Below are 22,803 nucleotides of genomic sequence, written 5' to 3' on the forward strand. Positions count from 1 at the left end.
CTTAATACCTCGTTCCATGCTTGCATCATGGGACGTGTGTATGATGTCGTGGTGCAACCAAACTAACCGTGCGACATTGCCTCCCTAGCACCCGCTTGTAGTACTTCAATCGCCCGAGAGGTGGCCGGGGCGGTACTGGAGGAGTGGCGGTGGCGGTGCTGGACTAAATATTCCTGTGCTCGTGTTTTGGCCCTATCTCGTGGTGTTCTCGCATCTTCATCCTCAAGCTCGAATTGTTCACTGGTATTTACGTGCTCGGTCCCGGCGCTATTCTTTAGTTACCTGATTACAAGTTTTGTTTCCGTAAATAATTGGTAGGGTTGTCCAATTTCTTATATCATGTGGCACAAAACGTGAATCGCAATTAACACCCGATCCTTTGATGCTGTATTCTGGCCTCATCCATATCCAGCCTGCTCATCTGGGGCAGGCTGTATGCGCCAGCCACGAGTGCGCTGGAAGGTCCCGTGTGAAGCGAAACCCCGACCGGGCGCCTAGCGGACACCCCGAGGGATTCCTGCGCGGGATAAAGCTCGGAGGTCGGCTCCCAGGCGCATGCATTTCCGCCCCACCGTTATCAATTCTCCTTTATCCCATAGCCCTGAGATGATCATGCTTGGTAGAAAGGGCTCTGTTTCAAACAGCCAACAACCAATCGTGATTGAGCATCCGACTCTCGTATCCTCTTTCTAGCTTCATCCTGCATCCTCGCGACGCCCTGCTTGTCCGGGGCAGGCTGCATGCGCTAGCCACGAGTGGGCTGAGAGGCTCTCAAGTGAGGGAGACCCCGACCGGATGCCCAGCGCGCACTGAAAATTTCCTGCACGGGCTAAAGCTGGACGATTGGCTCTGCAGGTGCATGTAGTCCTGCCCGACCGTTTTCCATTTTCCCTCATCTCATAGCCCTGAAATGATCATTTCTGTTCGAAAAGGCCCTGGTCGTAGCTCTCAAACAACCAATCGTAATTGAGACCCGCACGGCCAGCACGACATGGGTTGAGGGCCAGCTGATGAACATGTTACCTAGAAATCCTGCTGACGAACGCCAGATATGAACGGCCGGACGATTATATTCTTTTTAGTCTTGAGCGCTGCATGGCCAATGAGGCGGCAGGACTCGAATGACGTGTATATGGCGTTATGCAGGCCTGAATGACCTTGAAATAGTCTGCACGAAAAAGTCTGCACACTTTGTGGACGTATAGCTCAGGAGCTTAAGACTTTTAGGTCTTTGGAAAGGCAGGGCTGTGAGCTACACTGAATGATCTTGCAAATAGCTACTTTAGTTAAAACCCCATACAAATGTGGAGAACGCCCTGTAATTTGCTGAGGGAATTCAATGTGACCAAACCGATCCTCAGCAAATTCAGCATTCTATAGATGTAATTGCTCTTGCGCAGAAAAAGTGACTACCTTACTCAAACCGAAAGTAGTCTAGATTGTAGAAAGAGTTGTATGCCAAGTTCTCCACAGCCCAACGTCTGCACCAAGGCCCTGATCGATCTGCCGTCAGCGCGATTGCCAGCTGGAATGTGTGACGTCATGCGTGCTGACGCAGCGTTCGATGTCAGGGCTCACGGAAATGGTTTGAACTTAAGCTTCCTTTTCCTGATCTTTTAATTACTTGAGACCACACAATAACTCTCGTTTGCTGCCAAATGTCACACACTACCTGTAACTTGGTGTATAGAAGTATAGGACCTGCTCCGGTATTACCATCTATCCCACTGTCACACACTACCTGTAACTTGGTGCAAAGAAGTACAGCGCCTGATTCGATATTACCATCTTTCCCACTGGTCAGCTGAGTGCTTCTTCATACACTGAACTTATTTGACTTCTTTCGTTCTCATTGTAAGTATCTGCTCAATTTTGTTGTGATTTTTTTTCCTGCACTGCTATTTGCACTGGCATGAAGGAAATCCCCCTAGCTAACTCCTAGTTGTACTGACAAAGCCCATCTTCGAGGCGCGAGTCGCTTGTTCCTGTTCTGTATTCTTTTACGATTTCCCCGACGCTACCAGTTTAGTGGGCCACGCGACCACTAAGCATACCAGTCACCTTTCCATGGCTAATTTTTCAACTGTTTAAGAACCAGGCATGTTACGGACTATGTCGATATCCACTGGTTGTTCCGTGGGACCTATGGTTCGGCGACACAATTCAAAAGTGCGGTCCGTTGCGCAAAGATGCTAGGCATATCCTCTGCCCGATCATGAGGTGGTGACGAACTCTCACCACGGAATATTTTAACATGTTTTGCAAGCCTTTTAAACGTAATTTCATGCACTTTTCCAGCGTGTTTGTGCAATAAGCTCTTCCTCAGAAGGTGTATAAGTAGGTGTGGTCATATTTATTAGTAAGCAGCAGCACACAAACGTACAAATAACACTTTGTCATACACTTTGATACTGACTTAGGCGTTCAAGTATAGGTGGAGGACGAGTTAAGTCACGATTTTGAAAATCTTCGAAAAAACTCGAAGCCTGACGACTCGCAAACGGGTATTTGGGAATGCGGATTACATGGCGTCAACTGGAAGCAGATTTCGAACTGCTCGCTTGGTAGCTTTATTTGTGACGACCTCGCTCGTGCCAGTCCTTCTTGCGAGTCGAGCAAAAGTAGATCTTATCTGATGAAAAGCTCTATAAGCCAGTACCTCACATTCACTAACACCAAACCACAATGTCCATTATCAACAGGGGCCTTGCGTCTTCAGGTCCAGGGAGCACATGTGTATGCATGGCGACAAACGGCTCGCCTTATACACTATCCCTAACAGAAACGAGCCATGATCAGGCGCCACGGAAAAACGTGATTATTAACCAATGGAAACCGAGCATAACATTGTCCGATGGGCTGCTGAACCAATCACAGGGCGTGGATCGCCTTGCGATCCCAGAAATGTCTGATGCAACAGACGGCTGTTGAGGCACTGAGTGTGACTTTTCAAAGGTAGTATCGAGTCACGTTACGGATGACATGCATATTTAAGGTTCCGGCGGAACAGTTGGCAGCTGTTGGATAATCTTTTTCTCAGGGGGCGAAGGGAGGGGGGGGGGGGGGCTATTTCGTGTTTTTCTCGTTCTAGAGACTTCTGAAGATTCTAGAGATTATGGGTCGTAGGACACCTGAAGGTTTTTAGAATTCTGGAGATCTTCCCGCCGTAGTATTACGGCGGGAAGATCTTTTGATCCTAAACTTTTGTTACATCAGGTCAGATTGTCTTCACCAGACTCAAGTTTCACCCCTCCCGCGCTTACTTGTCCCCGCGATCTACAAGATGTGATTACGCTCATGCATAAGAAAGCCAAAAATTTTATTCACTATGTCACCTAAATCATGATTCTCAAAACCTCCTGACGTTTCTTCCATTTTGAGCCCCCTGACCCACCCTTATTCTATTTTGTTTTGTTGATATGTCGACAGCACCTACATTTTCACGCATGCCACTTCTGTGTTTGCTGCGCATTTATAGGGCTAGCCAATTTTTGTGTTTCCAGGAGCGATTGGCTGGGAACACGAGAAGAAAGCTTCTCTTTTTTGATACCTTTGCAGCACTTTTTTGCCAAAAAAGACATTGCGTTACTTATAGCATTTAACTACACTCGCCGCACCGCAGGTTCAGCCAACTGACCTGTTGTCATGCATGACTTAAACCGTTTTTTTTTACCGTCATTACATTGTGAATAGAGCTGAATGAATGTGCTAAAAGCATGCAACATATATTGTTCGTCTGATGATACCAATATCGTTTAGGTGGTCATCTGGATTCCGTTGACTGAGACCACGTAAGGAAGTGCGATGCCTACGCCGGCGTTACCGTCACGGCTGGGGCTCATGGAAATGCAGTTAAAAATATCACGCTTAGTAACAAATTCTCTATTCATAAAAGACTTGTTACATGACATCTACCAAATATTTTTGGAAAACACAAGCATCAAAAGTGCGCAAAAATATGTATCAGATTAGCATGATGCTTCTCAAAGTTTCTTTTACCTTTCTAGCCAGGGGGGGGGGGGGCACGGAGTCATGCTCCCTTATGAATCAAAGCTGGCCGAAGAGATGCAGTTTGTAGACACAAAATGCAAAAAATTGGATGTCTTTGGGCTTCCAGTCGACGACTAACAGTGGCAAGCGAAAGTGAAGTGCTCACGGGCGGATAAAGATAATTATTCACTGACTGAAATGGTGATGATTGAGAGATTTTAAGGCTAATTACGCTGTCCAGAGGCCCTATGCTGTTTCCAGGGGACCCATATGCTCACTTGCAGTGTCAACGCGATCGTTAAGGAGCCTTCCGCGCTGCACTTTATTTCTTTGCATTTTCTCGGAGGGTCCTGCACTGTTGTTGGGTCCTTCCTGCTAGCGTGCCAGAACACCTTCCACGGATTCCTTCTATTCGTCTGAAACGTTTTGAGCGCTACAGCCGGGGGCTCCATATACCAACCTGCCGTAATTACGGAGTGATTTCGGTTGCCCAGGGGCCCTTCACGTTGTTCTCGGTTAACCTACCTATACACCTGCGATGTGCTCATGGGCCCTCCACACTGGTGTAGGGCTCTTCAATTGCCCTTCCAGCGCTGACTACTTAAGGCCCTGCGCTCTGGTTGGGACCGACCCGTTAACCTGCTTGGGCACACTTGGTCGTCCAGAGTCCTCCAAATTTGGTCTTGGGTAATTTCTATTTGAATGGAGGGTCCTACACAGTTGTCGGGATCCCTCCTGTTAACCCGCTCTGGCACACAGGATTGTTCGGATCCGTTACAGGCCCCCACAGGTTTCCGGGGTTCCTGTAGGTACCCCTTTGTGAAGATATGTGCTAACAATAATTTCCTCCTGCACAAAGGCTGTTGGAATAGCGGGACTGTGCTCCTTCTATCCGACGACGGGGGATTCCTCCCCCCCCCCCCCCCCCCCACCCCGCCCGCCGGTGGCGCCGCCCAAGGGAAAAAAATATATCCCCGCCCTCCAGTCTGTTCTCCGCAATGCGAGGCACAACGCGCGGGAACCGATCCCTGAAGTTCTCAAGCTTTATTGTCTTCTTGTGATCCTGCCTGCCAATTCAGCCACAGCTGAAACGTGCGGGACAGCGAATGAAAACTTGCTTCGCTTTGTGGTGACGCAGAGCCGTGATTGAGCAGAATGGAGCAGAGCCGTGGCCGAGCCGTATTTGCAACGCAACAGCAGTGTGTAATGTGCATCGCCTTTACCTGGATAGAGTGGACCCAGCTCATGCAGCAACCGCTCTTGATACACATGACGCCAGGGAACGTTTGGCTGCGCTTATGAGCGTATCACAAATTATGGTGGTGCAGAGCTGGAAGGAGTGTGTGAACTCTGCGATCCCCATCCAGTGTGTCATTGTAATGCTTTTAATCGCTACCGTATAATCTGATATAATGGCTAATTGGTCTCAATGATATACACTGTTCTGAGAAGAAGCTACGACACTGCGATAAGATCGCTCTGCCGGTATGGGGAAACCGACATTCTGCCACGCTGGAAGGGAAATGGGATGATAGCCATTATTTATTTACATGATTATTTATTTTCAGTCGACGCCAACAGGGCCAATGCTCCCTTTCAAAAACTTGTGGTCTTAGCCCGTAACCCAATCCTCGTCCCTGCGTCCCCATTCCGTGCGGCGTAAGACAGGTGCTGAATTTGCGTAGCATTGATCATTTCTGATAACGCCATTTAAAAAATGCGTGATTTCTCATCCATCTTTCTTAAGGCAAGTGAGATGGCTTTATGACCTCGTCCTCCCCTATCAAAAAGTGGTGGTGCCGCCCTTGCCTGCTGGGAGACACATATGGTGAGAAATGCGGGTCTAAGGGAGGTCCCCTCCTCTTTGGCTGCGCTCCTGTTATGCTGTCTAAATTTGAGAAGTTTTGCCCGAACAGTAGCTCAGAAAGTTTTCATATGTCAGTCAGACACCTCTGGATCCTCATAGAGTCCCATCTGACTACTCAGGGGACCCTCTGGGTGTGCAGCACACCCTTCATGGCCACCAGGAGCATCGCTCGCTTGAGGATCCTTATAGCTACTAAGGACTGCATCCCTACGCATCTCTGGATAAAAATCATTCATGCGCTCTATCATACTGTAATGACAAAGGCTAAAGGCACAAAGCCTGTGGGCCGTGCAAAGACCGACTTCAAGAGAAGCCCTCTGCCGCACCTCTGGTCAATGAAATTCGAAGGAAAACTCAATTTTGAAGCAAGCCATATCACATTCATGTTGCCGAAAAACAGTTGCAAGGCCATTGCGAATCGACATAAACTGAAGATGCCTGCAACAGAATTGGAAAGCAAGCCCCGCTCCCCGGGTTTTTCTTGAACAACAGGGTTTGCCATGGGCAAGGACCACGGGGGTATAAACATCGGTTGTGTTGTGGAAGTAGCCACGTTGTTCTATAAATAACGGAACGATGGAATTGAATGTCATGCTGAAAGCGCCGTTGTCTGTGGCGTTAGTGTTGAAGTGGTTTGCGTTGAAGGGTCACCTGACGACTACTTTCTGAAAGTCCGGCGTCTCATTGCACCGTATAGCCAGGTTGTTGGAACTTTCTGGCTGTGGAAATGCACAGTGTGGAGATGAAATATTTCAAGACATGGTGGATCTGCTGTAGGTCGTATTCCACGTAGATAAAGTCAACCTGTTTGCTGTTCCAAGTTACATGGCGTCTGACACGAGAGTGACTTTATTAAGGAGCCCCTCTGGCCATTGAAACACCCCTGCCTGGTGGCATTTGCCTCTGAATATTCAGAGGCTTCAGAGGCTTCTCCGGTCATTACTAATTACCCGTTTGTTTCTTTGTTTGTTTGTTTTGGTTTGCCCGGGACTTCTAAAGCCTTTCTAACCACCAAAGTCCTTGTCTAGCTAATGAAGTCTACAAGCCGCCAGGTGGCTCGTTTGGTCGCTAGAGAACTTAGCTGCATCCCCACGGCCGCCTAGACTCGCAGCAATCTTGTCAGCTTCTTCGGGCCCCTTTGACCGCTCAGAGGCGGTCAAAGGGGCCCGTCTCTCACCGTCCATAGGCGTAAGAACGTTTTAAAAAGTGGGGGAACAAGCTCAAGGAGTACTTTAGAAACGTTTCCGGAAAGCAAGCCCGATGAGGGGGGGAGGTGGGGTAGGATATAGAGATGGAGGTTGTTATCGCTCTTTATTCAAATGTCATGGCTGCCATGCTAGATATGCATCTAGGGCTGTTTCTCATTGGTACACAATCTTGCCTGTTCGGCTCATATATGCCATTCAGGAAATAAGACTATCCAGTTCCCCAAGATTATTCGTCCACTTCAACATTTCAGCATTGTCTTTCCTGGAGAGGCGAAACTCCACGGGTGGGTAGGCATTTTGGGTCATCGAGGAGGCATTTTCGGTCATTGTTAGTTGCTTCTGCCTCCACAAGGGAGATGTCAAAATACGGCCTGGACATTAGTTGGTGAGAGTTTTGAAAATGAATCGATGGCTCATAGTGCGACAAATTTGTCATGCGTTTTCATTTCGGTAGTTGTTTTTCAAGAGATAAGACTTGTCGCACCATTTTAGGCGGAAAACGATTTGAAAGCTTGAAACTGCCAAAAATAAAGTCACAGAAACGCCCAAACCGGAGATTGTTTTTTAAAAAACAAGCCACAGAATGAAGGCCTTTGTGTCATATATTGCGTATTGGGCCCTGCTCCCTTCTGCCGTCGGTGGTCACTGCCCTCGCCCAGCTGTCTCAGGCATGACTGACTGTGAACTGATCGTACGGCCGCCTTGTGGCATATTTCTGGATCAGCAGTACTAATAAATGGTGTGTAAAACATATGTTGGACACATACAATATTATTCTTTCCCAATTATCTTTCCTTACACCACACCACCGTAGAAAAAAACATCCGGGGAAGCCGCATGCCTTAAGCATAAATTGGCTCAAAGGACATCTAATTGACCATTTTTCAACGTAGACAACATATTTTTTGTGTAGGCGGGGGCGTAGCCAGAGTCTTGCTAAGGGGGAACACGGGGTTGACAAAAGCCTCTCTTACGCTGAACCCCGACCCCTAAAAAATCATCGGATATAGCTTACTTGTTAACAAGGGACGCAGTTTTCTTCGTTTCATCGTTATTTTTACCTTGCAATCAGAACAGAAATCGGAAGCTATCATGAGATCAATTATGTTCGTTTTTAGAAGTACATAAAGTGTGACCGCTCTGTCAATAACCGCTCCGTCGAAGTCAATAAAGTGATCCTGCCTCTAAGCGGTCACCCTGATTGGACAGTCAATATGTCCACTCGGGCGCCGGACAACCGCATGGATTAAATCACACAGCGACTTTAATCTACAATGGTTCAGTGAACTCTTTCTGAACCGATATAATTCAGAAGCTTTGTCAGAATGTTTTATCTGGGTTCTTTAGACATTAAGGACGCAACGAGGGTAGATTATAGATCAATATGTCTGATCGAAACTTGAAGATGAAAATTTATTGTAGATCGAGTGGTCAACGGTGTGTAGCCACTGGATCTACAATTAATGGCCAAGCATGGCCAAGCCATGTTTGTTTGGAATTGTTCAACATTAAGTCAGAATTGATTAGTGATACAATCTATGTAACGTGGTTGTTTAATATGCGCGCTCCCAAATCTAACAACAAAAACATCGACACCAGACGTTGCAGTCTCTGTAGTCTGCGGAGCATTAGCCCAGTGGTTTATTTTTAGTCGTGACTCACTGGTGGACGAAAATGATGATGCTTCTGAAGTGGTTACCTCTAAATACTTCAGTCGATTGGTGATACAAGATATGTGACGTAAATTTGAGCATGTGCACTCGCAAATCTTAGTTATAAAAACTTTGACTCCGGGCGTTGCAGTCTCCGTAAACTGTGCGGCGTCGGCCTAGCAGCCAATATTGAGTTAAGGCCAACGGATGGGCAAAAATAATGCCGCTCTTGAAATAAGTACATTTGAACGCTTCAGGAGATCAAATCTTACATTGAGAAGACAACCTAAGCGTATATTTCGCGCATGCGATTTTTAGACTGATGATACGAACGAATTGGTCCTTCAAGCACCGCAAAGTGCTGCTGAAATCTGGTGGTGGAACGGGAAGAGTAAAGGTAGAATCTCTTTTTTCGTGTTTCTGTAACTATTGATCCGTCCAGAAGACAGACTGACACGGCGCCTGCCGTCTGGTGGCACTTGCAGTGGCCGACGCCGTTCGGTTTTACGAAAGCTGACCCAGGGCATCGCTGTCCTTGCTCTCGAGGTTACGGGTGAGCATGTTCAAACCCTTTGATGTAATTTGTTTCACTAATCCTTTCTGAAAAAATGCACGTTCTCAGGGAAACATGGGATGACCTTGTACCTTTTTTACTTATTTCGACCTACTCTATTCAACAGTAATAATACCTCCACCTTACTCAACAATAATGAGCCCCTTATTTCCTTCTGGGCAAGAGGTTCCTTGAGTAGAACACCAGGGCACATTGCCGTTTCGCGTCAGGGGCTGAAGGGCCATTCCGTTCAATCGCGAAGGGTCTTCTGGCTGTCATTCTGGCTGGCAGTGGATCTCCTGGTCGATCCGGAGGCCATTATAAGAATACATTGTATCAAATTGTTCCCCTCCCTGACACGGCAGGCCTTCTGACCCGCGCGGTCGGCCCCGGATCAGCACATGAACCCTCATTGACGCAACAACATCTCTGATCGTCGTAGGTGGTCCAATAATTCTCAAATTGACTCCAGTTCCATGTTTTTGTGTGTTCTTCAGAGATACTAAGGACTCCCTGGACGTAGACTGTAGATAAAGTGGGGTCCCAAATTTGCATTAATATGGCTAATCCATATTCGTCTTAAAAGGTTCAAGATTCAGTCAGAACTCATCACTGATAAAAAACTATGTATATGGTTTTGAACGGCGCGCTCGCAGGTCATAGCAACAACAGCCTTGACTTCTGACGTTGCAGTCTCCATAGGCCGCTCCGCGTCGGCCCTGCGACTGTGACACTAAGCGATGGCCAAAGAGCAAACGAAAAAAGAAGACGAATCTTGTGGAAGAAGGTGCATAAGGTAACTCAACATGAATGTTTAATTTAGCGCAAATGTAAGCTGAACACAGCCTTAATCTGAAAAGGGAAGGCAGTTAACACTGCTGGCTCCCCACCTTGAAAAGTGTGTGTGTGGGGGGGGGGGGGGTATGGCCCCCCTGGCCCCCCTGCTCCTACACCCATATCATCGTCAAAAAATAAGCTTGGCTGCTCGTTGAACATTCCGACTGCTCGTTGTCCCCGCTTGTCCGCTCAGAGGTACTCTGCATCCCAAGGGCCCACTAAACGCCAAAGGCTTTCTGTGGGTCCAGTGCCTCTCAGGCAGCCCAGGGGCCTGCATAGCTACCGAGGAGCCATCTTGACCACCGAGGAACCCTCCAGTCATTGACATCCCTCTCCGTCTCTCTGTTCAGAGCCCTTCTTGGCACTTAGAGTTGTTTTTAGCTGCTCGCTGGACGTCTGGCTATTTTGGGGTCGCTCCGGCCACTGAATGGGACTGATCATTGAGATATTCCTCTAGGTGTCCAAAATCCCACTAGCCGCTCAGAGCCTCTTCAGGCGTTCATAGCCTGGCACATACTGAATGCCCCCTCCATACTCGCCGTCCCTTTTTAAGGCGGCCGGGGCCATAGTAAAGAAGTGCCGAAGAAAGTAGGCTGCAGTCTGCTTTCTGCGACAGTGGCAGCGGCTCTCCGCAGTTCGGCGGCCATCGAGCACTCATCAGTTCGGCGACCTTTGGCGACCGCACCGCTCCGCTTATCGGTGCCCAGTCCACCAGCGTCGCCCGTCGGACTAACACCCTTTGCATGGCCCGGCGAGGGTGTCTGCCGGTCACCCGTGCAAGGTGGCCAGGCCCGGCAAACACAGACGAACGGCGGCTTCCTCTCGTCAGTCGGCTGCGCCCCACGCCGTGGCGACCAATGTGCAGGCTAACTGGTCCCTGGAGCGTTAGAGAGGACTAAGAACAGGGGGAAACTTGCTTCACAAGTGCTTCCATGGCGGTTAGGAGTTCTTGGGTACCATGCCCGCTAAGAGTACCATGCCCGCGTCCAGGCATTGGCTGTACCATGCCCGCGTCCAGGCACTGGCGTAGGCATGCACCCTGCGCGCTGCGCCCAGACTGAGACCGAGCGTGCTTGGTGTATCGCCCAGACTCAGACCGAGCGTGCTTGGTGTGTCGCCCAGACTCAGACCGAGCGTGCTTGGTGTATCGCCCAGACTCAGACCGAGCGTGCTTGGTGTATCGCCCAGACTCAGACCGAGCGTGCTTGGTGTATCGCCCAGACTCAGACCGAGCGTGCTTGGTGTGTCGCCCAGACTCAGACCGAGCGTGCTTGGTGTATCGCCCAGACTCAGACCGAGCGTGCTTGGTAAATCGCCCAGACTCAGACCGAGCGTGCTTGGTGAATCGCCCAGACTCAGACCGAGCGTGCTTGGTAAATCGCCCAGACTCAGACCGAGCGTGCTTGGTGTATCGCCCAGACTCAGACCGAGCGTGCTTGGTGTATCGCCCAGACTCAGACCGAGCGTGCTTGGTAAATCGCCCAGACTCAGACCGAGCGTGCTTGGTGTATCGCCCAGACTCAGACCGAGCGTGCTTGGTGTATCGCCCAGACTCAGACCGAGCGTGCTTGGTGTATCGCCCAGACTCAGACCGAGCGTGCTTGGTGGCGGTCATCGTAAGACCTATCTTGTCGTGTCTGGCGATAGGCTGAGCAGAACTTCAAAGCATCTTGGTGTATCGACTCATGGAGGCCAAAGCTCCATAAATTTTTGTTGTGGAACTTGACTGCGATGTAATCACATAAAGTTTGTGGATATTCTGATTTTCCAAAGGCCAAATAAGCTCGCTGACATGATATGACCCAGAGTGACCTTTTTAAGACAAAACTATCTAGGCTGAAGCTGGTTGTGTGATGCTATGTTGTCTGGGGCATCCCCGACACCGATCTCGAGTTTCACCTTGTTTTACTCTTTCGACCCAAATGTCACGACCTCATGACCGAAAAGCATACCACAAGTGTGTTTACATACAGGCCTGATCCTGTCCACGATTATTGTGCACTTCGTTTTGTGTAGTGCGATATGCCTCCCTCTGCAAGAACTGCCCCCCTCGCTTTCTCCCACGTTCAGTGCAGTCAAATTCAACCGACCACCCGTGCGCGTGTTAAAACAGTACATAACAGTCGACAATGCGCCTGTCATGAAGCGAGCATAGGACACTTAAGACCGACACATGTATGAGATAAGCCACCAGCAAAACACTGGGCGTCGTCAAAAGCATCTGGGGCGACACATCGCTCCGTAACGTACATCCTTATCTGGCGACCAAGTGGCCGGCCCACCCACCAAATGGGCGGTAGCCGGCCGGCCGCACCTGGGCCGGCGGGCCAGCCGCGCAGGCGGGCGGCGCATGTCCGGTTACGCTTGACACCCGAGGCCATTGGCCGTCGCCGAGCCGCCGCTGTCTCACCTGTGGCACGGGTGTCGTAGCTGCGCCAGAACCGTCGCAGATGATGGACTGCCCGCCGGCCGGCCGGCGGCTGGCCTGCACAAAGCGCTCCCGGCGGGCCGCCGCGAGAATTTTTCCGCCAGTCTCAGTGGGACCATAACGCGGGATGAAACAGTGCAGCACGCCGCACGGCTGGCAGGCCGAGTACATCTCGTGCGCTTTATTACGATACAGCTGTGGCGCATCGGTACGTTGCAATTGCCGCGCCAGAAGGCCACCTGTGTGTTTAGTGCTCCCACGTCTGTCGTGAGACCTTGTCAAAAATTCAATGCATTTTTGTTAGCGCCGTGCAGCAGACGAGTTACCCTCGCCATCGTCGGGTAAAATTGAATTTACACTGTTCATCTGGTCTGCCTAAGATGCCGTCCTCTGAGAATGACTGGCTGGCGCCTAATCGTGTGAGGCGCTCTGTTGGGGAAACTATTATCATGAACTATGACGTTTCTTATTGGAAACATTAGAAATTGTGTGCATTACACACACACAAACACACACACGTATATACGTATATATATATATATATATATATATATATATATGCACACACATATGTGTATATATATATATATGTATATATATATATATATATATATATATATATATATATATATATATATATATATATATATATGTATATATATTGCAGATATGCCGATGGCATCTTTGTTGATGCCAGAGACAAGCCTTCCCCAGCTACAGTTGAGCCTTCGCCAGCTACAAGCCGCTATGCAGTGACAATCGGCGCTACAATTCGCAGCTGACTGTCGACAGCCGTTTGCCACTTCTTGACATCGATGTGAATGCGAGTAACGGATCTTTTGTGACGAAAGTGCGCCGTAAACGTACCGATGTTGGTAAATGTATGAACGCGGCTGGCAGATTCTCAGAGCGGTACCGCACCGCCGTTATGCGTTCGTTCTTATGACGAGCTCTAAAATATCGCTCCAGGTGGTCCAGCACGCTCCACGAACTTGAAAGGCGTAAGCAATCGTTTCTTAACAGCGGTTTTTCCAACGGCGTAATTCACCGACTGAAAATATGTCAATTACACCTATTGATGACACCACTGAAATACGACTTAACATCTATCACAAGAGCAGGACAACTAGCAGCCTTGTAATGAAAAACAGCCCGGACGCAGGCCCAAACCAACTAAAGCGCACCAATATAGTGCATGAATTTTAGTGTCCCCACGGAGACTCTCGACTCCGCCACTCGACCTATACTGGGATGACTATGACATCTCTATCACGACGCGTGATAATGCACCTGCAGAAGGGAACGTCAGACCCGCATATGCGCAAACCCCACAACAAAAACTAAAATAATGTCCAAACAAACATCGTTTGCAAGTTTTCAAAACCATCCTCATCAGAGAAAGAATAACAGATTTAAACAAACCGTTTAGGTCATGCATGTCTTTGGGCCTGTTCAGTCACCTAATGATAGTGGGGTGATTCAATGCCTTAAACTTGCCATGGAGTCAAAGCGGTTGGAAAAGTGATGCACGCGTGTTTAAATGTGTTTTGTAATTCGATCTGATATTCGGATGAATAATCTGTTAACTTAAGGTTCCATCTTTGGTCATGTCTCGTACCGCATGTGTCGTATTTCGCCATATTCGAGTGTTTTCCTCCCGACTTTCTACATTGCTTTGAGAATGGGGAACGAACGTCCTTGAAACGTTAGCTAGCTGAAACTAATTTAGATGACCATCAGTGAGCTGATTTATGACGTACCGAATACATTGAAGGGTTCAATTCGAACGATCAAGCAAACACACAAGAAACTGCATAAATGTGCATTTTCTTGCATATGACAATATATGAATACTTATACATACATTTATATATACATATATACATTTATGCTCACTTATGCATGCATATACACTTCCCTTGCATATAAGAAGACTTATATATAACCTCTTATGACCTCTTACCTCCTATAACCTCTTACTGATGAGACGGGTTTCACAGCTAACAACGGTAGCACCGTCAGGCACAGAATACACACGCACAGCGTACACTATGATGATAAGCACACGCACATGTCACAAACACAATGCAAATATCATATGTGTTTGATATCAGATTATAAGATGCCATTTAGTAAAATACTACGAGAGTAATATTGGGTGTCTATGAAAAATGTCACACAAACACATGCAGTGACACACGACCACCCCCAAATCTTCAAATATATTTCATCTTCTCACCACCGCAATGTGTATAATCAGGCCATTTTATCTAACAATGGATATTTTTCAAAGTATAAATATTCTAAGATTGTCAAATAAAGCGCAAAATATGCCCTGACTAGGGTTGCAACAGGATGAGCTTAAAATCAAAATGGGGCCAGCTTGAAGTTAAAACAGGGCCAGCTCGCAGTCAAAACAGAGCCAGCTCGGGCAAATATATTTTCTCGTGTCGGGGAGGCGTCAGGTCTGTAAAAACTTTCGTAAAAATTATGTCCCAGTCCGGATAGATTTAACTTAATACTGCTGAATACGACCGTGCAAGGCCACAAGTGTAAAACTTTTTTAAGATGCCCCACATGAAGAACAACAAGACTCGTATTAAGTCTTCGGCTGGCAGCATTTAGGTTATCTATATCACGGATGCCATTTTATCTTCTTTTAGGTTGTCAGCTTTTGCCATCCCCCCCCCCCCCCCACAGCCCAAACTGACTCCTCAGCCGTGAGTTTGCCCTCCCTCTCAGTCTTCTGGAGATTGAGTAAATACAAGTAAAATAATAAAGTATGACCTCAAAATCATAAAAGTTTCTTATCGTTTTGTCACAGGTAAAAGGAACAAAGAAAGCGTAAACTGCGATGTAATGTTCCGTTGAGGGTAGCCAACCGAGCTCGTCAAACTTTTAGAGCTCCGCACTCATGTTCGTGGGAGCACTTTCTGCTTTTGCTGCATTCTGCATGTTTTGATTGCACAATTGATTTATTTTTTAACGCTGGTCTAGTTTTGTGTCATTGCTGAAGCGTTTTAGAATGATTCAGCCACGGTCTAACTTATATGGACCGCCAGAGGCTGCGTCCGCTACGATATTTCGCCACGACGACTTATCGGAGAATTATCAAAAGTAGGATATGTGAACCTGGCAACCAGTGACGTACTCGTGGGAGATGAGATTTTCTACTGGATATGACGTCTTATTAGCTAGACCGCTGGGCTAATGCAGCTTTATCCATAATACGGCCTCCTATAAAATTCATATAAAATAGTCCAAGAACGAAGTGTTTGCTGTAAGATCTTGACTAACTTTACTACTTACATATGTAACGAAAATCAACTGGAGCAATTTAGTAGATATTTATATTAATGCCTAACATTCCAGCAGTGCTAAATTCGATGCCTCTACAAAATCCTGTGATGTCGTTGTCATCGTTACGGATCTCAACAAACTTGTGGCGCGGTATAAGCTGGAATGAAGTTTAAGACGCCAAAAGTGTTATGTTTGGCGGATTCGCATTGCTAATGATTTCCTGCGCAGTATCGTGTCGCGGTGCACCGCGAAACGAGAATACAACGGCTATCGCCTCATTAATATTTCTTAATGAAATCGGCCGAGACCCGCAGTGCGGCATGATTTCGTGCCTACCTGCCGTGCCTGTTCAAGATTTTATGAGCCAGGGGTTTCTTTTGAAGCATTTTACCGCAACAGGGCTCTGAAGGCAGCTTGAAGTTTCAACTACTCCAGCTGTGAAGGGCCCAGATTTACTCCCTGCCCGCAAGCCCAACATGAACAACGCGAAACGAAGCATTTCCAGTGGCGACAATGGCCCCCTGGAGCAACTGAGGCGCTGAAGCGGGTGCTGATATCCAGGCAGATGCATTGCTATGGCTTATGCATGCTTTTCCTTCCATTTGCTATCAAACTAATTAAGTTTCCCCTCATAAGAGGGTCGATGAGGTGGATAATACCGTCGATGCGCCTTCTCCCTCCCTAAAGTTATTTGAGGATGTCTTTGCGACACGTTTCGCAATCGTGCCCAAGTTTTTTATGTCAGTCGGGGTATGCATTACCTGTGTTTGGACATCAAAATATGTCCATAGCATCTGGCTTCTGAAAAGTGGCCTTTTTGTAAACATTGCGCGACAATCTTCGGGCGACGGGCAGCAACCGGCAAAGCCGCCGATCATGGCGGTGGGGACGTCAGCTGTTACATTAACGGACATCTACGTTATAAAGTTATGCTCAGAACACACCAAACTACATACGAATATGCTCAGAATGAAACAACTGATACGTTTGTGCGACTTCCATGGCGGGGTGGTCGCGTCGACCCCACACCCTCGCCGCCCATTCCAGTGCGAGTGATAATACCAACTAACTAGACCTAAAAGGCTAATCGCTAGTCAAGATATTGACGGAATCTTGGTCCTCACCAATACTTTTAGCCCCAAAACTACAGTTGTCAAGCTAGAAAAATATTAATTTATGAAACGTTCGATAGATATTTCGGCTATCACGATTTGGCCAAAAACTGGGAGGTTGATAGAAACTTGGCCCATGCATTTGAAACTACGAAAAGCTTAGTCGGACATACAAAACTTGGCGAGATATTATATACCCCAAGCTTGAGGTTTTTAAAAGTGTGGGTGCTAGTCTGCGACTGCACACTTTGAGCTCCATCAAAACGGTTCGCTCTGTTTTACCTTGAACTTTAAACTATGTTGTTTTGTGTTGTTTCATATTTCCTACCTTATCTTTTCAAGTTTTGAAATGCGTAGGCTTAAGGTTATTAGGGTACCAGTTTTAAGCTGATTCGTAAGAATTCTGAACATATCTGTACACCTTAATGTCAAACCGCTATTAGTTTGACAGGTGTCCCGAAACTTTGCTTAGGTTGGGTCAGCTATGCCATAGCGCCCAGGGTCTTGGCGCACTGCCAGGCCATACTTCTAATGGGGTAAATCAAACTAAAATGCTTCGCAACTATTATCATGTATATGCATGCTATCATGAAAAACTCGGCGCAAATTTCAACGGTTGTATGGATAATTAATTATAGGCAGCAATGAATGCAGGCTATTACATCCGTTGAGCATGTGCCGTAAGAAACGACGTTCGATCACCATCTGAAATAATGAAATGTTTTTGAAAAGATACCGCAGTGAGTTCTTAAATTTAGTTAGGTGTTGATCAAAGTACCTTAAAAGAAGTATCGTCAATGTCCAATTAATCTGTACCCATTTCACCGGCAGTAGCCAACCGGCTGATTTTCGAGCCGACCGAATTAGCTCCTCACCGTTGCGCACCGATGGAAGGGGAGGGGGCGGGGGCCGATCAGGCTACACGTACCGATTCGCTTCCTGGCACTGGTGAGCGCGTTTTTGGGACGCGTGGTTCTGGTCCGTCGAAGACAGCTGACGCCTTCTCGACTACATCGTGCTGCGATCAGTTGATCTAGACACCAATGATCCAGGGCGACTCTGTGTGCCTCGATGCGGACATCATGACGCCGTGGTTGTCCATTACTACGACCGTTTTGCCATTATTGCTGTCCCCTCTGCGTCCGCCCTTCTGTAAGTATATTATTGACTGGTATCTTGTGGTATATCTGTATCGTATTTCTATTTCAAGGATGCATTGCATCCGGTACATTGCAACGCACATGGTCTGCATGTTACACACGTGCAGTTTCGTCGGCTTTGGGCTGAAGATATTTTTCCACCAAACCCCTCACCTAATGTGGATGGTGAGTTAAAAATGTCGAAAATTGATGTCACGCGTTCAGTCTTTTGGAAACTGAAGAGCGTTGAAACATTCATCATGCCAAGAAAACTCAAATTCTAAATTCAGCGTTAAGCCTAGCAGGCTCACAAGGTTAGGTGAGCAATGCAGTAACACAACGTTCTTTGACATTTAGGTTTAAATGGTAGGTAACTGGGCCGAAAATCTGCGCTGGTGACAGAACAAAATAAAGGAAAGGCAGATGTTTTTAAGATGTTAACACATGCCCGAGTAGCCGGCTAGATACTCTTCGCTCGGGTGGGTGTCAATTTGACCCCCCTGAGGTCTCAAGAACTAAGAAAGCTAGATACATTAAATTTACAAGGTTTATTGATCTGCACGTGAACTCACTTAGGTCAAAGTTTCAGGTTCCTAGGTCATGATCTTTGGGTCAAAAAGTCAAACAAGGTCAAGTTACGGGTTGGTCTCCAAAGTGCCCTCAGAACCTAGACAATCGTTTCTAAGCAAAATCTCACATTCTCATTCAAGGTCAGTGACCTCGTTTGACCTTTTGAAGGTCAAGGTGACCAAAGAAATACAAGATTGCTTTAAGTTTTGCATTTGACTAAGCGACAAAGATTACGCTAGGCGGTATGCTCCTAAAACAAAATGTTGACCTGGGTCATTTTAGGTCAATGATCTATTTTGACATCCAAGAAGTCTACGGAAGATGTATAATGCAGTTCCTGCTATCAATCAACTCGAAATGAGCACCAGAAACTATCCCATACAGCAAGCCCCAGAGTAACAAAACAGGTTGGTTTTGACCTGGGTGTGTTCAAGCAAGTTCGAATATATTGACAGCGGGAACCGCATTATGCATCTTTCATTGACTTCTTAGAGGTCAGAACAAGTCATTGATCTAAGATGACCCGCGCCGACACTTTGTTTTAGGACCATACAGCCTTGCGTAATCTTTCTCGCTTATTCAAATGCAAAACTCGGAGCAGTCTTGTATGATTTTGGTCGCCATAACCTTCAAAAGGTCAAACAAGGTCATTGGCCTCAAATGGGCTTGTGATCTTTGCCTAGAAACAGTTGCTAGGTTCTGGGGGCAATTTTGAGACCAATCTGGAACATCACCTTGTTTGACCTTATTTGACCTGAATGTCATAATCTAGGAAGCTCAAACTTTGACCTAAGTGAGTTCACGTGCAGATCAATAAACCTTGTAAATTTGATGTCTCTAGCTCTCTTATTTCCCGAGATCTCAGGGGAATCCAATTGACCCCCATCCCACCCAAGCGAAGGATACCTAGCCGGCCACCCGGGCGCGTGTTAAAGATGGTTCGCACAAAATTACTCATATATTCATGGCTCCTTACATTCTAACTTTTCAAGATCATGTCTCATCCTCGGAGAAGGCTGAGTGGCACAAAAAATAAGTTTCGAGTTTTAAAGGAAAAAAATTGTGCACTTCTATTGGAAAACATCTTTTGGTACGGAGAACACAAATCAAGCATGACAAGTTAAAGTAAAACAGGGTCCTACCTTCTCTTTGATACATATAAGAAACACTCATAACGAGAACACTAAAAAGACTCAATGAGAACAATATTGCCACAATCACATCAATTGTGCTCACCGCCCACCACCTAATAGTTCAAGAGTTGTGCAAGAGTTTGTCTGTTTAGGGCCGGAGAGAGTTCGCTAATGAATATGCTTTTCCAAATTTGAAGGCGTCTTCTGTCATTGCACATCCGTAATATGTCACTGTTTTCTGTCAGTTGTTGTGTCAATATCACGTCGTGTTCGTGTCGCATGTGGTCCAGAGGTGCGCCGTCACGTAAATGCATTGTCTGGCGTCTTGAGAGTGTCGTGGTCACATCAATGTAGTGTATGGAACGAAGTTTGCAGCCTTCGATATTGCAATTAAATTCATACACTACATTGATGCATTTTAGTTTGTTGGGTTTGCCAGGACTGTTTCTCATAAGAGAGTTAGATATTTTCTTGTCACGAAAATATATGACGATGTCTATTTTGTGGTCTTGAACATATCTAGAGATAATTTCCCATATAGCTTTTTCGCCTTGTTTGTGGGCAGATGTCCTTTGATTTTGGTAACACAGTTTGACGGGTTGGTAGGATGTCTTGTCTTAGTTTACTGTCAAAGTGTCTTGACGTGCGTCGTTGTATTTCGTTTTCAATGTCAGAATAAAAACCGTGTTGGTTAGGTTAATGCCTGTGTCTTTTTGTGTGCTTTTTTTGTCGCGTAACTTTGCCCGAATGCCGATCCGAACGACGTAACCGCTATCTAAGAGAATCAGGTCGTTCAAATTGCCTGGCATAGCTAGTGCTGTGCCGATTTTGGTTGCATTGCTACCCGTGTTTGCCGCGTAACACATGCAAGCATGTTCGTTTTTTAAACCCATAAGCTGAACATGGGCAGCAAAAACCTCGAAATGGTAGAGACGAGACAAAACAAAAAGAAATACAGGTCGGATATCACAACGACCAAGGGCCACAGCAGATGGTCTTGACAATTTTACACGGTCAGTGAATAGTCTGGGTGGCCTCTTGACACTTCGTGTCATCGTAATTCAGTATCAGTAGAACATCTCGCTCACATCTTACGCTTTAACTTCTCAGACCCTACAGTGTCCGTTCCGCTGAGAACGGCCGGCAGCTGGCAGTTCACATCCTGCACGGTACGTCGGTTCTTTCAACGTTGGAGCACTTGTCACGAAATATCAACAACCCTGGCGCCCTAGGTCAAATGACCACGCAAAGAGCGCTGTTAAACCCGCGAAACGCCTGGTCCTGACTACATACAACAGACCTGGGCCTGAACAACGATGATTTCTCCATCGCACTTCCGGAACAGTGCATCATTCTCCTAGCCGACGGAGCGCAAATCTTGTTCGGACATTCCCTGGAGTATTCTTTCCGGCACACCATCGCGCATTCCCCGCGATAACGCTGCGGCACGCCCACTCCGTCCCTTGGACATCAGTGCCAACGCCTCCACTCGCCGGTGGGATCTGACTGGACTGATCGTCGGTGTCGGCTCCAGGCGCATATGCTCGATCAAACTGAGAGGCGGCCATATCCTCAGGCCGAATCGGCGGCTCCCGCGGTGATATCGACCACTCGGCGAAGACGCTGTGGACTTGCTGTTGTGCAACGCCTGTTGCTCCGACGTCTGTGCCTCCCGTGCCACCCGCCCCGACACCAGTCGCTCTCCCACCTCGCCCCGCCACCAGCCGCCCTCCTACCTCGCCCCGACACCAAGTCGCTCTGCTACCTCGCCCCGACACCAAGTCGCTCTGCTACCTCGCTCCGACGCCAGTGGCTCCCCTGTCTTGCCCCGAGCATTGCCGGTGACGGGCGCCTGACTGCCTCGGCAGGCGTCAGGCGTCATTGTGAGGCGTCCGTCACTTGGAGTACAGATAATGACTCAGAGTAGTAAATCGACAGGCCTACCTCATGTTGTGTTTGGTCTTTATTTTATCATTTCAGATGCTGTGTTTGTTCCGTCGTTTTGAGGAGGGTGTGTGATGGAGGACAGGCGGAATGAGGCTGCCCACCCAGCTACGGCAATTCGGACAAGCAGGCATGGTTGCGATGGCGCAAGCTACCAAGGGGTACGCGTGCAAGGGGAGTTCGCGTTAATTTTTTAGGTAGTCATGCGTGCTCAAGAACGTCTGACCTCGACAAAAATGTCCTTCAGTGCGACTAGGCAAAGGTTCTGAAATCAAAGGCAAAGCTGTAAGCACTCCGTGATGCGCTGTGTTATGGGGAAGAATTGTTCCAGTGGAGTAACTTCTCATTTAGTTGGTTGGGCCCCGGGCCGAAAGGCGGGCCAGATTATGGAAGATCCGGCTTTCGGTAGCGCTTTAGGCTAACTTAAGCCATGATCCCCGTTTGGCCCCACCAGTTTATCTTTCATAACTACGCCTCTGGATTGTTGAACAGTGCATCACACAAACATTGAAAGAGAAAGCGCGTCGCTTTGTCACATGGTGGCCATGTTATGTGCCTGGGCTATGTGTAAACCGTTCGAAAGGCTATCCGTCGTGAAATCGGTCGTTGGGCAAAGGCCGACGGGTCTCACCTGTCTGCATGCTCTGCGTGAGGCGTCTGTTGTCTTTTCACACGTCTGCAAGGCTAGCGATGTGAGACGCGTGCCTGCAAGTTGCACAGGATGCACTGGTGCACAAGGCGGTTTCCACAGTTAACTTTCGAGCCTTTGCAGTCCAGGGCTCTGGCGTGGGCGGCTTTAGGTCCGTTCGTTTTGCATGGGTAGTCAGGAAATGTGACCAGCGCCAAAGCCGGCGGCCAGTCCTTCTTAGCTGTGACGACAGGTCGGTATGGAGCAGCCAGGGCAGCAAGAAGTTGGCACCGTTTAATAGGCGGTTGGACAAAGAATCGCAATGTGCAACATTTGCGATGAGTCACGCGCTGAGGAGGGGTCGAGATGGATTTGCCCGTTTTCGAAGTGTTTTTTTTTCTCGTTTTATCCACAACTCCGGTGGAGGAGCCAGTCTCCGGTA

This window comes from Pollicipes pollicipes, unplaced genomic scaffold (genome assembly GCF_011947565.3).
Source record: "Pollicipes pollicipes isolate AB1234 unplaced genomic scaffold, Ppol_2.1 Scaffold_2555;HRSCAF=2994_pilon_pilon_pilon, whole genome shotgun sequence".
Lineage (NCBI taxonomy): Eukaryota > Metazoa > Arthropoda > Thecostraca > Pollicipedomorpha > Pollicipedidae > Pollicipes > Pollicipes pollicipes.